The following is an 18,687-nucleotide window of genomic DNA, read 5'->3' on the forward strand; positions in this document are numbered from 1 at the left end:
TTGTGTGTCACATCTACGTAAACCTCTCAGCAAATATGAATGGCGTGAATTCAAAATACAACATAAATTATTTAGATTTTTTTTGCGTACAGCAAATACTCATAGGTATTTATACTATGAGTACATCATATTTCTTAGTCATGTTGAGAGACATCATCATCGTACAAGAAAATGTGAATGAGATTTTGGACTTTAATACCACAAAAATCATATAATATATACAAAAGGGGCCAATGCTACTCGTCGCTTATATATATATATAGTTCTTTTTTACGGTCTTTCCAACTTTTGTGTGAACACCCGCTTATCTCTTTTGGCAACAATGAACAGTGCTCTACAAGACCTCTCATCTCCCTACCTGATCAAACATTATGCAACACTGGCAATATGTATAATATAAAGCATTGGCATTCTATTTCGGGGGCGTGAAGGTGCGCTGTTCTTGCTCGACAGCTCGTTACAATTAACACATCCTTTTTCTATCGCACTCTCTCTTTCGGTGTGTTAATTATAAACTCTTGTTTCATTCATTGTTTTCTGCCACTCTCTGGTGTCTCTCATATTTAGCACTAACTGGTAGATTGCATGACAAAATACTTTGTTGATCTTTCTTTGTGCAAAATATGAAAGTCGAGATAATTGAATTAAGGAACTTTTTTCCATTTAAGCAAGGCAGATTATCTTGTTCGGATAAGTGCCTCTTGGTACAGAAAATTACCAAAATTTAATGGTGCATTTTCAGGGACATTGATTTTCAATCAGAATCGCTTTTAAAAAATTGGAATAAAGCCAAATATTGACATTTTCTTGTTCTCCTTCTCTCATGAATACATATTAGAATATAAGAGCACTTTTTGAAATGATATCACCTTACACTGAACTCGTAAATGTTTGAATGGATATTAAGTTTAGGTAAAGTGCCAAAAAAAGTTCTTTTAGAATTCACAAAAGTCCAAGCAGTTGAATTCAGCTATCATCAACGTTAAAAAGTATTTGATGCCGATATTATGCTTCTACATACTAAAGAAATTTATGCCCACACTGAGAGAAATCCGAAAAAGTTAAAATAACATTCCGGAAATGTTAATTTTACCCTGCATAATTGATCCGAAATCGGTGTAAATATTATGCTTTTTAGGTGTATTGGGGGTTAAAGTTACCCTTTTTCATGTTAATTTTACCATTAAAAACGTGTAAAATTAACATTAAAAAATGTTGATATATTTTTACACCTAAAAAGTGTTAAAATTATGAGGAAAAAGAGTTAATCGCACCCTCTTTTTTTTCTCAGTGCATATTTTGCAGTTTTTCATGTACAAGTGCAGGAAATTTGTTTCAATAGTGATATAAATTTCTCTAGTGTGTAGAGCCCATTCAGGAGAATTATTATTCAATACCATTTAATGAATAAAAATAAAAATAATAACAATATTGAAAAATGTTTAAATTAATATCATTCTATTATGGCACCCTCGGACCTGAGGTTTACATTAGCTTAACTAATTTCATAACTGGCTATATCATTAATGAAATTTTGAATTTTAATGGTTAAATTGGCATTTTTCATATTAAGAACTCTAGAATTAATTATCCTTTTTTTAGTTATATTAACAAAATCTATTACATCAGGTTTAAATTTAAATCTTCAGTTTGAAGCCCATATTGCAGTATTCATGAGCGTTTGGTGCGTTTTTATACACCTCAAAAGTTTTTTTGTTAAAACAAAATATTGTAATTTCTCATTAAAAGAATTCATACAATTTATCATTTTGGGTTATTTTTTAAGCTACCCTAGAACAACATTTTTTCGCATACGCCTATGACCTTCATAGCTTTCTAAAATGTATATTTATCAGTCGATTTTGGTCAAGACTGGATTTATTTGAAAGATCTTGGGAATAAGTTCTAATTGGTAATAATATTTGATTGAATATGGTATTGCAGAAACTACACGTTTATGAGAGTTATGTAAATCAGAGTTTTATTATTTTTAAACGGATATGGAATACTTCGTATAATTATTGCGAGAATGTCGCGGAATTTTATTTAAGGTTAAATTCTTATATAAATATCTATAAAAAGAATAATCTCATGATTTAAATTACAGTTTATAAGTATATTAATGAAAAATACAACTTAATAACCAATTGAAATAGTATTTCGATAAAATAATCAGTAAAAATGCAATTTAATCAGTGTAAAACTAAAACAAAAATTATAAATCTCTAAAAATAGTGAAATATTCTTAGCAGATGAAAAATGAAGAAGTTGTGAATTGTGAGCCATCTTATTATTTTTAATTTGACGTAAAAAGAGTAAGGATCACCTTTTATTTTTCTATGGATCAAAAAGGATTACTTTGCTAAACAATTTTTTTTCTGATTATTTTAAGTTATTTACTGAACAATTAGGATTATTTGATGATAAATCTGTGAATTTATTGACCAAAAGTGTTTTTTTCTCAATATCGTACCGTTGCTGGTGACATTGCCCGCCCCCTAATTACTGTTCGTAAGTTTTTTTTTAGCTGAGATTCTTTACAATTTTTAATTCTTCTAGCCCTTAAAGATGGTCTTCAGGGAACTGGTCTATTATGTTTGATCAGTGAAAACCAGCCTTAAGTCTCAGAATTAAAGTGAAGCTTATGAATAGCAGGGGGGCAAAGTCAATCCCGAGATCAGTTGCCCACATCTACGATAATAAAGAAAAGCTTACAGTTTTAAACACTTTGAATTCCTTTAGATTCTTATATTCCATAGCTAATTATAAAACTCAATAAGACTAAAATATATTATGGGATCAATACTTTAACTTCCTTTATCTTAAACATTTATCATATAAATCACAATCAATTTATTAAATTTATAAAGCTATAAGCAAATTTTTATTCTTCTATTTGTAGCTTCGGAGGATATATATTTAATATTAATTTAAGTAAACAAAATCTATGTAGGAGAGACCGGTGTAGAATTAACCACCAAATGAAATTTTTCATTGCATATAATTTTTACAAAAAATGTTTGTATGAGGCTGATAAATATTTCTATGAATAGTAAGGGAAATATATATATTTAGAATAAAGAGTGGTTTCCTCAATATTCCTTCGAAGGCAAACAATTAAATACCACTATCTAATTTTATACGTGGCTGATTCTGCCCCGGTTTCCCTAAATTTAATCTTCCAATTCAAAAACATACTGTTGAACCACAGAATTTTCAATTTACAACTTATAATATGAAATAGATGAATCATTTTCCATGAGCACAAAGAATCATTTTATTCTGAAGATTTTTTTCCACGAAAATCATACACTTAATTCGTGATTTTTAGGCAAATATTGCGATTATTGAGTACAAAAGTTTATTTTCCAAGTGTGTGATGAGCATGTGAAAAATAGCTCTCATTCTGAGAAAAGTCCATCATAAATATAAGTCAGTGTCTGGAAATAGGCTAAGATCGCTTGTCATATTTTGTTTGAAAAATTCACAGAAAAAAAAATCATACTGGAAATGTGTAAATAAATTACAGAATATTGTGACGGTTTTTCTGTAAAGATATACATGTAATTTTAGTGACACTAATTTACATTCATATATCTCCCATGAGTGATCAACATATGAGCACATTTTCGGTATTTCTATATAAATCTTCCACGGTGATGACTAACATTTTATTCACTGATGGCATCATCAAGAGATACTTTTTCTGCCAGAATTTTCATAATCTCATGGATTTAAATAAATACCTTTGGGTATTAAATATTCAGTGTGAAAGTTGAGTGCTGATTCGCAAAAAGTGGAAGATTTTGTTTCCAAGCTTCTCTAGTCAAAAGGTTAAAGTAACAAAGAGGATTGACGATAATATCTTGTATTTTGAGATCATTCATCTTTACAGATACAGACATCATTAGAAGAGTCTCATTAAAAGATATCGACACACATTTTGAAGACATTGACCGTATATACTTTATAGGTGGTAGGAATCATTATAAGAGGAAGTTTGACCGGTAGATATTTGTTCTATTCGTGGGAAGTTGTTTGGAGAGTTATTTCTTCCCGTAAGTGATAATTTATGTGTCCATTTTTTGTGTAATTTCTGCAGAGGAGAATACCAGAAAAAAAACCATTGGTGCTTTTAAGATCGAAATAGTGGAATAAATTCTATTGTGGGTGGCAGTTGTTCTACTTCATTGACAGAACTTTTTTTCTGTTTCAATTATGTGAAGCAAGTTCAAAAAAAAGCTCGCCACACCTCACACGTTTCTGCAATATACCACTTTAATTAATGCCTCTATTTCATTCCCACTTCTGGCATCAATGAAAGAAAAATGAATGGAAATGATTGTCCTCTTTATTGCTTCTAGAGACGTCTTAATTGCCCCCAAAAACAGGGTGTTTTAATTAATTTTCCCCAACATAGAAATACCACGTATAGGGTAGTTTTATCACTTTTCGCCACGTTCTTTAAAATAATAAATTTTAATTTGACTAAGATAAAGTATCCATAAGTCGACCGATCCCTCAACTCGACATGTAAATTTGTTTATTCAATTTTTAAATGTTTTATAGTTAATTTATATGAAATTGTCACTGATTTGTATTATTTATGATAAAAATTATGTAGTAATGTTAATACGCCAAATCTAACAGGAAATACTAATAAATTGAATAAATAACTCTACCGAGTTCAGATACTAATCGACTTTAGAGGGTAACCTTAGGCCCCATGATAAATCTAATAATACATTATTAGGATCTTGAAATAAAAATAAAAAAAAAATAAATCAAAATTGAAATTTTTAAACAACCTCGTATAAACTGATTAAAATTGTACTGACTTTAAAAACTGAAAGATGATTAGTAGAATGTTTATAAGAATTAAACGTCATACACAGTGAATCTTCAAATGCGAATTTTCTTTTTGTTTGCAAAGAGTTGATTTACCATTTCCCATCTCGTCTCATGAGGTTAATATGGCTAAAACTGGCTTTGAAACCAAAGATAAATTAGCATTGTTGAAGGTTCATTGTGTGCGAACCATGCCTACATTCCCCTATTAGAATTATGGTGTTGAGATGGTGAAAAGGAGTGAATCTACCCTAGAAAGTATGTCTTAAGAGGAAGAATAAGAAATTATATCAGAAAGTCTACTTTGTAATCTTATTTTGCTTTACAACTCTGGACTTTTAATGAATACATAATAATAGTTTTTCCATTAGTCAAATAAACCAAAGGGAATTGCTGTAAAAATGAGCATGAAACTGGTGGTTGGGTGATTTTCCACGGAGAAGTTGTAAAAATGCAAATAATAGGGTTGAAAGTGGAGACAACATAGGGGTGGAGCAAAATAAAGGAAAGAAATACTCGTAGAAAGCAAACAAAATATACCAAACACAGATATCTTGCTCAAGGGGGTTGGTAAACTGCCAAGACATGGAGTGGTAAACCAACGACCCTTTAATTCCATTGTCATCCCTCGAGTTTAGTTGGTGGAGCATGGAACTGCGTGTGCCGTTCCAGCCATGGAAAATTACCCACAAAGACCAAAAATCTCGTGAATAAACATGACCCCGGGGATGGGAGATGATTGTGGCAAGTGACAAGAGAGACGTTCTCTAATTTGTGGCGGATTGCGCGACAAGAATTGCTCTTCTCAGCTGCCACTCCGGATAGACTTGTCAATTCTGCATATGTGATCATTCTTTACTCTTCCATGCATTTGCATCATATCCCTGAAGTGGAAAGTAACTTGGTAATATTCCATTGATTTACACAGTTTCAATCAGCGGTAATTCTTTTAAAGAATATTTTTTTCTAAAAACACTGTTTAATTAATTTTATTAAGAATAGCTTCATATTAAATGGTTTTTCCTTTGCTCATTTTATGATTCATAAATGATTTATTTCCGATTATGAGAGTGAAATAATTAATTTCGTTAAATGAATTCTGAGTGTATAAATTTATAAGGATAATTGAAAATTATATAGCTCTTAAAGCCATGGCAATGAAAAGAGGAACTTGTGGAAATGATGTATTCTATATATACATAAAACTCATGACTATAAAGATACCACATAAATCGATTTAAGATTACATCTAAAATTATATAATTAAGGGTAAGTGAGGCTGATTGGACTAAAAAGTATGCCGATCACATATTTTCAATGTATTTGAATGACTAATATATTTCTAGATCTATAAGATAAACATTTTTATTTAAATTTATTTGAACCCTAAGTAAAATGATTAGTAGGGGAGACTGGGGCAAAAAGTCACAAATCGAAAAATTCAAAATTCAATATCTTCCAAGGTAAAAAATATAGCAGCTTCAAATTTTTTTCTATAGATAGCCTCCATAGACATTCTTCAATGTCGTAAGTTTCTTAGAATTCGAACAAGGATTTCAGAAAATAAAAAACATTGAAATTTTTAGCCCTATTTTTGAAATATTTTCTTTGCAGAAGATAACAATTATTGCCTACTTATTTTCCAAAATTGATGCACTCGTGAATATTTTCTGAATAATTTCGATTTTTTGAATACGAATCCGGTATCTATTTTAGAATTTCACAAAAGTCCTTTTCTCCAGAAATCTTTTTATGAAAAATGGACACTTGGGGTAAAAAGTAACAAAAGGTATAGAGCAAAAAGTAACAAAAAAGCGAAGCAATTTCTGATGCCTCACGGCGAAAAGAAACGTCATTATCATGTTTCGCCGCTTGTTGTTTGCATTGGTCAAACGATTTGCAGTCTTTTGTGTGTTTTTTCTGAAATAGGTTGAAAAGCGCTTTTCTCGTTTTCTCACTTTTCTCGCAGAGAAAACGGTATTTCACAAAGGTGTAGATGAATAAATTTCTATGGAAATATGTCCTCTAGGTATTTTTTCAAATTTACGGAAGCCTGTAATGAAGCGAATCAAAATATGATAATACCCAATGTCTGGTACTATTTGCCCCAGCATTTTTGAGAATAGCCACAAAATTACCTATTAGAAATTGGCTCGATAAACGTATTTCCTTACAAAATAGAGGAAAATTACTATCACAAAGTTGTAGAGCGATAAATTTCCTATAAAACTACGCTAATTAGAAATTTTTGAAGCGCTCGAGTAGCTTGTAAAAAAATAAAATATCCGTTTTGTGACTTTATGCCCCAGTCTCCCCTACTGTTAAAATTACAGGCAATTGAAAAATTAGTTTATGATTTTGACACTTTAAGGATGGTTAGATTATTAGAGATTTATTAGAAGAATGGTATTCTTGATTCTTACTTATAATTATATTTTCTACATAAAGTCAAGAAAAGCTACAAGTAGTTCAATATTTAATGCCATATTTAATACAAAATGAATATTCAAGGTCCATTGAATGAAAGAACACTAAATGAGAAAAAAAGGTTTCAAAATTTAATGGGTAATAAAATTAAAATCTAGACTAAAAATTCATCAAAAAATCTCTAGCAAATTTCCTTTCACTTCTGAAATCGTATTTTGACTTTAAATATTTGGAAGGGAATTCTTTTCAATGATCGGTTCACCAAATTCATTATTATTCTAACGAGTCATAAATTTTGCGAAAACTTATCCATCGAAAGTCATCTTTATAACATTTTTGCGTAAAAAAACATTTCAATTATTAAGTTAATTTTGATCTTATATAAATCTTCGAATGATGAACCCAAACTCTTATGTTTAAAACTGCTCCACTTGTCCCTACTTCTCCTTAGGAAATCTTCATCATTGAATAATTAATTAAACAGTTAAGGTTCTTATTAAACATGCCTGTCACCGGGAGAAACTCTTGCATATCGTCGGTTCCGAAGAAGACTATTGTAAGTCTACTTACAATAGTATAAAAAGATGGTATCATTGGATGCAGAAACCTTAAATCTATATCCCCACAAAATTTTATGTTGATTAAGATATTCCTGCAAAAGTTACAAGAAAAAAACTTAAAATCAGCGTGCCCAATTATTGAGTTTTTTGCCCACAATTTTGCTATAATTAATCTAAAAGTAGTGTTAACTAGAAGATATTCAATGCGTAAGTATGATGAAATAATTTCAAAAGCTGAAAGTACACTAATTGCAGTGAAATTAATGAAAATAAATTTTAGCTGTCAAAGTTTAAACCTCTTTCCTGTAAAGTTTACATTTTGGACTTACAATAGTCTTCTTCGGAACCGACGATATTAAACTACCAATGATGAAAAAAAATCTATTCATTTCACTTTTAATAAGTTTCAATGGAAATTGTGAAACCTAATTAAACTGCATTATAGAAGTCATTCTATATTTATAAATGAAGAATTTCCCGCATATGATTTAAATAAAGTAGTGAGGGCAATTAAGGTGAATGAGAGAGATATTTAAATAAGGTGCGATGTTTTATAAAATTTTCCACTTGACTTATTTGTGGTGAATGAAGCAAAATGAGAATTGACATGCTGAATCTCTTATGGTGACTGCTCAAATTCTCTTCAATTTGAGTATGTCCCTCAATGATTACGATCTTATGTGGCATCTTTCAAATTGACACGCTTCCATTAGCTCTACTTAATGTGCTTGGGTAAAAATACTTGTGGGAAAATATTGTAAGTTGAGGTGGGTAATTTTCTCAACATGCTTCAGCAATGTTGAAATATAAAACTTTTGGGTTGCCTGAGTATAGCCATCGATGATTATTTGCTGAACTTTTCTCTTTGGCTTTTTCCCACCCACTGACATGGGACCACGGGAAGCAGGGCAGGAGGCGGCGGCAATTGGGGGCTTAATTGGTATTTCTGCCATACGAAGAGGACACCGATTGCGCCATCGAAATGTACAATTTGGACCCATTGTATCCGCATTTTATAATATAACATGACGCAAGTATTCGTGCAGTATTTTCGGCAATGAAAATTTCACACAATTAAACTTGCCTCATGCTGTCTATATATAAAAATAGTGTTTAGTATTGCAAAAAAAAATGTTTACAACAATGACTAAATGGAGACAAAGAAATAATAAACAGGGAAATGAAAATTATAGTTTGTAAAATCGTGCAAATCGAATGATTTTATTTTTATACTCTTTGTTATGTGTGATTAATGTTTGTAGAATATTAAGTAAAAAACGACACATGTAATATGGACAAAATTATTTGAATCTCCTCGAAAGAAAAACGAACGATTCAGAAGCTACGGCTGAGCTCTTGGCTTCCATTCATAATCATATATACTAGTATATTCTGATGGTAGAACGCACAACTTCTGTGAGAAAAAGTCTTTGAACTTTGGTCGAGAACTGTCATATAAAATTACTAAATTATTTCATATGTATTATGTTTTTTTTTCTTATTTTTTACTCTTCATTGTCTCACGTGTTCATTCATAGAAACGCCCAGCTAGCCAGAAGTTATTGGATGGTTCACAATAGTCTTATTAATATTGATATTTATATAGTATTCTTTTTAAATGAAATGTTATCCACAAAATTTTATTAACAAAGAAAGACTGAGTAGTAAAAAAATAAATTTGCTCAATGTAATATTAGATTCTCGTCAGTAAAAACTTGAAGTCTTTATAAACATGGGTCTAATTTATATAATAACAATTTAAGATAGTTGCAGGTAAAATGAATACTCTTTATTTTGTCTTGGTTAAACTTGCATAAAAAATTTATTATTTTCAAAATTTTTATACAAGTTTAAACTTATTTTTAAATTAGATTAGTAATTTTAGAATCAATAAATGCCTAAAAATTTACATTGAAACATAAATTTTGCTTTTTATGCAATTTTGAAAGAACTTAAGCTTAGGTATTTCTTGCTTTATAAAGTAAAGTGCCCTCACTCGACCGGTTCCTCTGCTCGACTGGCAAAGTTGTTTATTCAATTTATTTATATTTGCTATAATATTTAGTGTATTATCTAGCATTAATAGGTCAAATAATTCATAAATAATAATACAAATCAGTGACAAGTTCATAGAAATTGACATTTAAAAATTCAAAACATTCACAAATTGACCCACCACCGGTCGATTCGAGGATCCCGGTCGAGTGAGGGCACTTTACCTTATTTTAAAAATTAACAAATATATTAATTTAATTCTAATATAGATTTCAGAAAATAGATTATAAAACTATTTAAATATATGTAGTGTCTATTGAAGAAAAAATTGTTTCTTTAATCGAAACAAAGACTTTCATTACTGTTTCACAATTTTTTTTACCAAATGAAATATTTCTTTTAATTGCGGTACAGTAGTGCCTCGCTATAGTCCATATTTAGTTCCAGATTTGACACTTTGGTCGCACTATAGTCCACGTCATTTTTTAAATTATCAACGACTTTTAGTATTGAAATTGCTCGACGGCTTCCACTTTCTTTGCGATTGTGGTACTTGTCCTCGCTCTCTTCATTATAGATCACAATTATCACAAATACTTAATAAAGTTTGCCAAAAATATTAAAATAATTATGACAACATTGCATGGCGCGTACTAAAAAGCATAATCTAACTTAAAATCAGTGTTTTGAAATCAACGGTCGATAAATTGTGGACTATAGAGCGATAGCCTATAGCGGGGTTCTACTGTATGTTGGAAAAATAAAATCTAATGAATTAAGTAGGTATTTCTATTGATATAAAGTTCATTAATTGGATTATACACTCACATCTAATACATATTAATGTTAATTTGCAAATTTCATTAACAGTCTTCTGTTGTCAAGAGTTCACGTTATTTGGTTATTCGTATGATCAGCCGGGTGGGCGGAAAAAGTGAATTTTCTCAATCGGATGTTTGGCTATTGTAATAAGGCGGCAAGAAAAATATTGAGTGATTCACGAATGGGCGTTTGAAGACCGGCAAATATTATTTACCAAGCCCAGAACGTGATTAATTGAGAAAATTTTGTGGCATCAATGGGCAAAAACAAAAAAAAAACCAAACAAAACTGGAACAATTCCAAAATTCAGCTGGTCTCACAAGATGATTTATTCCAAACATGTGACTTGTGCAGAATAATTGCTTGGTACTCTAATTTAAGTCATATGATTCCAATTTAGGCGCCTCATTGGGTTGGTGGTAACAAATTTATTGAATCAGTCACTGAAACTCATGAAAGAATAAATTCTCGATAAACGTTTCTCTCTTTATTTTTTGTTCTTACCCGCATCATTGAATATCAATTGCGAATTATATGTGAGCTTTTGCACGCGTACCACAATTGACAGTGGTCGTGTAACATTAATAAGCAATTGACGCCACTCTATGCAAATTTGGTTTTATGGATTTGATTAATCGATTTTCATCGTCTGCATCACCGTTCAGGGAAGCTCTATGGTGTTTCTTTATGTTTTAACCGGCCTCCAACATCACCGGTTTCCCTTTAAAGCCAACAAAAAAGTGCTGCTTCATGTGCCGAAGGAAGAAATAAGTACAAAATTTTATGTAAATGTCCCCAAGGAAAGTTACCGCATGAGTTGTGGCGTGAGTTGACGAATTTGCAAGAATTTATTCACGACATGAGTTTCATGCCATTAGAATATTTTGTTTTGTCTTTCGAAGACAAAAGGGAGAAATTGTCCAGTTTAATCGAGCAATTTCCAGATATTTCTTACATTAAATTGGATGGCCAAAAAAGACTAATTAACTGATTTAAAACTGCCTACAGAGCTAATTCCTCAATTTCAATTAATGAGCCCAATTGAGGCACAACTTTAGCCATAAGATGCTGAGGAGAGAAAAATTGCTAAATTGCCCAACGAAAATCTCATTTAGTTAAGGGGTTCAGCATTGAGAAATAATGTGTACTAAAATTGCTTAATTTTTTATTTACGCTTCTTCTATATTCTCTAAAAATTAACCATACGTATTATATCCTTATGAATGCAATTATGCGTAAATTTAGCATAAAATAATATTTATTTTTTTCTGAATTATGGAGTGAGATTATAACTTCTTTCTTCGTCGATTCTAAAAAATTGTAGTAATAGCAATACTTTTTGGAGCGAATATAATTTCTTTTTAATAATCACATTCTTTTAAGAATGGTACATTCAATGGTCACTAAATCTATAAGATAGAGATTTATCGACACTCTCGAATCAATAGTATCAGCCATCACTCCACCCCTGGTTTAAATTAATCTCTTATAGGTACTTTAGAAGTCAGACAGTTAAAAATATCGCCGTCCATGAAAAACCGGTACTACTAAAAATTGGGATTAAAATTGGTTTAAAATATTTTTAAAAAATATCATCCAAGTAATTTATTCTGAACTTGTCACTTGCTTAAAATTAGCATTTTCTGTATGATAAATATTTATATAATTTGTCATTTTTCTGTCACTTTTGAACCACAATTTAAATACTTTAATCGGCCTTATTAGAAGAGATGTCTTAATGTGATTATAGGAATAACAAGGCATTTTGCTAAAGTCAGACAGTGTCGAAAGTCAGGTGCACTAAAAGTCGGATTACGAAAGGCACATAAATCGTATGAAGTTGAGTTTTTTTAAGTGTTCGCTTTTCCAAATTTGAACCTACGAGTTGTATATTGAGTTTATATTTTTACATTCAGGAAGTATTTTCCACTATTATGAGGCTCTGGAATTCTTAACAAGTTTGAATAAAATCAAATTGGTATGCAATCTGGAATAAATTCATACTCTAATTTTAATTATTTTCAAATGTGTAATTTCAATTTTTTACAAGTTTTATGGTTTTATTTGCGAATCAAATTAAAATTACGTACGTATTAGTATAAAATTGTAAAGAAAACTAGGGAAGGAAAATTTGCGAACTGTTTGAAATCTTGTTGGGTTTTTAGTAAATTTTTATTAGTCGTCAATTTTTTTGTACTCAATGGGTCATGCATTAGAGTAATTATTCTATAAAAAAAAGTTATCCCGGAATTTGAATACTTTAGCGAACCAGATATTTTTCAGCATTAAAGAAGTTGCACTAGTATTTAGTGAGTTTTACTTTTACTCGTAAGAAGGCCTATTCTTCCTATGAGGATGTTTTTTTTATTAATAATATTATTATTATTGTCTTTCGTCAATGTACATAATTTTTCTCAATAGATTGCCTTGAAAATTTGCCGAGTGTATCGATTCAGCATAAAGAAAATCTCTTTATTTATTCAAGTGGATTGCGGTATTGCTAACTATACAGATATTGTCAAATATTATTAGTAATTCAATAAAAGTCGAAGAAGAGTGTCAATATTTTTATTAACATACAAAGAACGTATTGACAAGGGTAAATAAAAGAAATGTGAGAGAACTTTTCCCAGCACATGGATCACTTGCTGGGCCAATTAATTGGCAATATATTGATAAAAATCCATAAAGAAAACCAACAACCGGTTTTTCGGGTCAATATTGAATTTTCGATGCAACAAAGGGACAAGAAAAAAGTTAAGAAATTGTCCGTAACTTTACATCTCTCGAGAGATTTTTGCATTTGGAAGAGACGTGTTGTCGGTCAAATTGCATTTTGCTTGAGAGTGGGTGTAAGTTTTCTTTAGCAAAACTTTCTACCACAACAATGTTCTTCATCTAAAAAAATTTCTAACATTTTCGTAACTCTGACCACGCGCAATTCTATTTGTCAAAAGTTTTTAGATATATTTCTCGATAATTGAGATATCAATGGCAAGAAGAGATGTCCATAAAAATTGACACAAATATTAAATCGGCATGGTATCAATAAGGAAGTGTCCCAGATATCGAGTTTTTGTGCTCTTGAAAAGTCCAAGGAGAGCACCAATGAAAAGTTGAACAGCAAATGAGCCATTTAGAAATGGATTGTGGAGAACAAAAGTTCTTTGATCTGACTTGGTAGTATAATTTTCTGCTGATTCAATTTATTAACATTAGGAAATTGTTGATGGACTTTTCGTGTTTCGAGACACACGATATCGTTGTTGGGTCACGTGATTTAATGAATTTGAGAGTCAACGTGAATTTACCGTGCGAAATACCACAATTTTGCAGAGTTTATTTGATTTAGTGAGTTTCACAAAATATTACGATTGTTAATATCTATATACAACACAGTAAAAAAAATTCTCTCTGCAAATATTTCGACCGAATGAAGTTGATTTGAGATTTTCTCATGATCAATTTGCAAAGAGAAAAGCAAATATTCAGACTATTTTATTGCTAATTGCAAAAATACCCAAAAGTCTATAATGTTAATTTCAAATAAATATTTTGATGAAGTCAATTGAGATAAATCGCTGAGATTTTTCTATGCTAGTGATGTTAAACAAGAATTCCAATGGATAACCATGCGATGGAGTAAATTGTCAGTGATGAATTATTCGTGAGTGTTTGAAGGAAATTAGCGTATATCGATTGCAACATATTTGATGGATAAAATCCTTCAGAATTCATACATAAATCAACATGACCTTCATCGTATCATCCAGATTGATATTGACTTGAGTTTTCTTCATGATCTTGATTTTCAAAAGACGTGTCTTTAACACCCACTAAATTCATAAAATCTCTATCATTTAGGGGGAAGCGGGGTACCTCTGAACTGGAGCACTTTTGAAATTGCTTTTTTTTTTTACCTATTTTTAAGTAGAATTGGACTTTACCCTCATATAAATTAGATCTACCAACCAAGAGTGAAGCTAAATTACATTATGATAATTCTAAGTTCCATTTTTAAAATAGGAGAAAAAACGTATTTAATTCAAAGGTACCCCAATGCCCCTTATACCAAAATCAATTTTTTTTCTACTTCAAGTCGCCGCTACTAATTATAATGCATGACAACAAATTTAATGACATACTATTAACAAGAGTAATTAATTGTTAATTATGATGGAAATATCAGAAAATGCTTCTCATTTTTTCTCTATACTACATTGTGTTTGAAATGTGATCAAACATAAACGGCTTTTAGTATGACTATTATAAAATTCTGATAAAACACGTGACTTTTAATAAGAAAATATATTAGGTTTATGAAGAAAATAAAAGATTGATTTTGTTTATGTCTTTTGATATTATTTTCAAAGTAGGAAAAAGAAATAATTTTGGGATAAGTTCCATTTAATAATTTTTAAATTAACAGAGAAAAAAGTCAAAAGTGACTTCTTACTTCGTATTAAAAAAAAAACTTATCAGTTGTTATTGAAAAGTTAAATATGCAAGAACATTTACTATAAAGTCATATTTTTATTTCACAAAATATGGCCCATGAAATTTTTTTTTACTTAATAAAATATTAATAGTTTTGAAATTAATACTTAAAAAACAGTCTTTATGTCAGTAGAATCGACACAAAAATAGATTTTGCAACTTTAAACGAGTTTTGTCAAGAATTGTAATTTTTATTTATAAAAAACATGCATACATTTATTTTAATGGAACGAATGGAACAATAATTTGCGAATGTGAGGAAATATTAAGTGAAATGCCCTAATTTTTAATTGAGAAATGAGAATCTATTTCACGAATAGAAAGTCACAATTTTGTGTTTTGTGATTTCTTTTTTAATTTTGACTTGCAAATTAAAAAACCAAAATCATAAGCTTTCTTAAGATCCAAATTTCTGTCAATTTCACTAAAAATAATTAAGATTTATTTTTATAATGTTCTTTATTTAAAAATTAGTGTAATTTCAAGCTTGATTGAACCTCTGTATATTTAGTAATTTGCTCTTAAGAATAATTATTTCGTCGCAAATTACCAAGTTCAAGTTTCCTAATTGTAAATTTAATTTTTTTTTGTAAATGATGGTATTTCACCGTAAGTGCGGGTGACTTTGACACCCCCCCCCCTGTTCGTAACCTTACCTATATTTCTAGAACTTAAGGATGGTCTTTACCGATTCAATCTACCATGTCTGATCGGTGAAGACCATCCTTAATTTCTAGAAAAAAAAGAAAAGCTTACGAACAGGGGGGTGTCAAAGTCACACGCACTTATGATAATAATTTTTTTTAAACATTATATTTTTAAATCATTTAAGAAAAAAGCGACGAAAAAATTGAAATAATTAATTCTTTAAATTTAGAATTTTAAAATGATTTTTTATTGTCATAAAAACTGATACTAACGTGCTGATTAAAAATATTTATTTTCCTTTGTGTATTTCAGTACAAACGTGATGTATTTTTGAGATGTGTACGTTTATTATATATATAAATTTAAGCTACTTAAAAAGACAATCTAAACAAAAAGTTCTGCGAAAAAACATACAAATGTGATCTTTCAGGAAGTTTATAAGCTTTTCCGGAAAAAATAAAGAGTGCATACTACTCATGTAAGGTTGATAAATCACCATGGAATTTTAAGATTGGAGATTGAAGTGCATTCAAGGAAAAGAGTTCAAGTATTGTCCAGAGAATTCTTCGACAAGTTGAGTGCCATTCAATTATCCCTAATATGTTTAATATTTGAATTATGACGCTCTCTTGTGCGAGTGTCTATGATATAAAATGATAAAAAATATATTTTATGGTTACTATTGTTTTTATTTTGTACAGAATTTATGGAATTTTTTCGAACAGAAAGTAAGATTTTTAGTATATGATGTTTACGGCACCAAATATAAGAACATTTGTTATTGGATGTATCTTTGTTGTCAGATTATTTCCATCTTGATATTATATAGAAAGAGCTCAAATTTGTATTTTGCATAAAAATGTACTAATTGAGAAATCATGTAATTTTATAAAAAAGCGAATAAAAAACAACAAACAATGGGGCAAACCGGGTTAAGCTGCGGGATTTCAATTGATTGATATGCTTAAGTTTAAATATTTATTTTAAAGCAACATTCTGAAACTGTCTTTATATTTATATCTTAAAATAGCACCACGATTTTTTCATCAAAAATTTTCGTTCAATAAAACTAAATTCTGTTGATTTTTATGAAGGTTAACGTTAGATGCTCCACACATTAATCCGACATGTGTAATATTGTGATCATTTTGCAAGTATCTCGCTAAAAAAATTGTATAACTCTGCATCATTAATTTGTCTGCAGTCGATACCTATTTCTGAATTGTTTATAGCAGGAAGTTTGCTTAAAATAGATTATGGTGCGAGAGGAGGATACCAAGTAATTTTGACTACGCGGCACCTACTGATGGGGACAAATTGCGAAATGGGCCAGATAAAAATGTGACCAGTCTGGTGAATTCACTTGAGATATAGAGTGACAAAGAATGACGTATATCACCAAAAATTTACCTGGTTAAATTATCTCTCTGCACTAGGGGGCTTGGCTGACACCTCTTTGTGTACTTGTGCAAGAACTATCAGAGTCAAAAGAGCACTTCAAGGTGTCACTGCATTTGACGATCAGAGGCTCTTGCAACTACTTGAACGGAGGACGATCTCACTCAAAAAAATGTTCACTTTGCAATACTTGAGGTTGAAAAAAAAACTCTCGTCTTTTCCTTTGGCCCAAGCACTCGATGACTTTGTTCACTGTACCACAAAAAAGCACTATTCACGTGGAAAAGTCTGAGCACCTTAACGTTAAGAAGCCACTTCTTGCGCGAATTAAGATTCAATGAGTTTCTTGTCTCAAAGTAATAAATCTCCGCTAACCAGTGCACTGCTCAACTGTGATTTTGAATCGTGTGGCGGCAATTATTTGAGAAGTGGACTCTCAGTGCTGCCTTCTTCTACGGCTAGAAGACGAAGACTGATTTGTACATTGTGAGATTCACGCACCAACTGACTGACACTCTGGCTTCGGCTTTTGCAGTGCGCTCATACATACACCCATGCCTTGTGTAATAGCACTGTGTACGAGTTAAAGCAGCAGTTGGGTAAAACACTGATACCTTTACTACAAACAGAAATAGTTTTTTTGTCGTATTTGTGTGCTAACTTAAAACAACACGCTGGGTCTTTTAACCCTTTAAGGACGATTGGGTCACCGGTGACCCAAAAATGAAATTTTCCTACAGCCTTACAAAGTTGTGTTTTGCTCTAAAAAGTCAGAAAAAACTTTTTTCTGACCCTCAATTTTTGACCTTCTCGTCCTTAAAGGGTTAAAGGACTTTATAAAGTCTGTTTAAGGAAATTTATGATACTCGTAAAATGTTCAGAACAGATTTAGGTAAAACTTATGCTAAAATTTAACTCTTTAATCCTTTGTGTACGACATAATTACCAGTGACCCAATCTTTTTTTTTCCCTACAGCCAACTAAAGTCATGTTTTCCCCTAAATAGTGTATGTGCAGAGCACACGGCCTATTCGACAATTGTCAACCCAGTTATAGTTGAAAATTAAATTATAAATTTTCTCACAATTCATAAAAGTATTTCATAGTTTTTTTACGTTTTCAGAAACTGTTAGCTAACCAGAAATTAAATAGTTACGTTGTGTTTCTTAATGACTTCTATATTATTGCCTTTGATAAAAGTGATAAAACTTATTAGAGGGAATTTAAATATCTGAAATCCATTCCTCGCGGTCAAAATACAGATTTTTGCGTATTTAAAGTTTCTTGTTTTTAATTATGGTCTTAAGGTAAAAATACCCAAGTAAAATTAATAGAAAAAAATGTCTATTCTATATCATGGAACATGCGAACTTTATTTGTGTAAAAAGTTTTCGAAAATTTAAAGAATTCCAGCTAAGCATGTAGGACAGACTAGAAGTAGGCTCAAAAAATATTACACATTATGCCCATATGCCTGGTGTTTATAACACAT

At 30.6% G+C, this 18,687-nt stretch overlaps 1 protein-coding gene across 4 annotated transcripts in view; it reads right to left on the reverse strand.

Annotated features, from left to right (window-relative positions):
• Nucleotides 1-17,705, reverse strand: part of LOC129800872 (muscarinic acetylcholine receptor M1) — a 31,563-nt gene extending 13,858 nt beyond the window's left edge. For 2 of the 4 annotated variants that reach the window (XR_008751658.1, XR_008751660.1), the window contains exon 1: nucleotides 17,208-17,701. The gene's annotated coding sequence lies outside the window, so the exon portion shown is untranslated. Of the gene's footprint in view, nucleotides 1-17,207 lie in introns of all 4 variants that reach the window. The other 2 variants (XR_008751659.1, XM_055845588.1) reach the window with 2 other exon arrangements.
• Between the last annotated feature and the right edge of the window lie 982 nt (nucleotides 17,706-18,687).

The sequence above is a fragment of the Phlebotomus papatasi genome, chromosome 1 (genome assembly GCF_024763615.1).
Source record: "Phlebotomus papatasi isolate M1 chromosome 1, Ppap_2.1, whole genome shotgun sequence".
In the NCBI taxonomy this organism is placed as follows: domain Eukaryota; kingdom Metazoa; phylum Arthropoda; class Insecta; order Diptera; family Psychodidae; genus Phlebotomus; species Phlebotomus papatasi.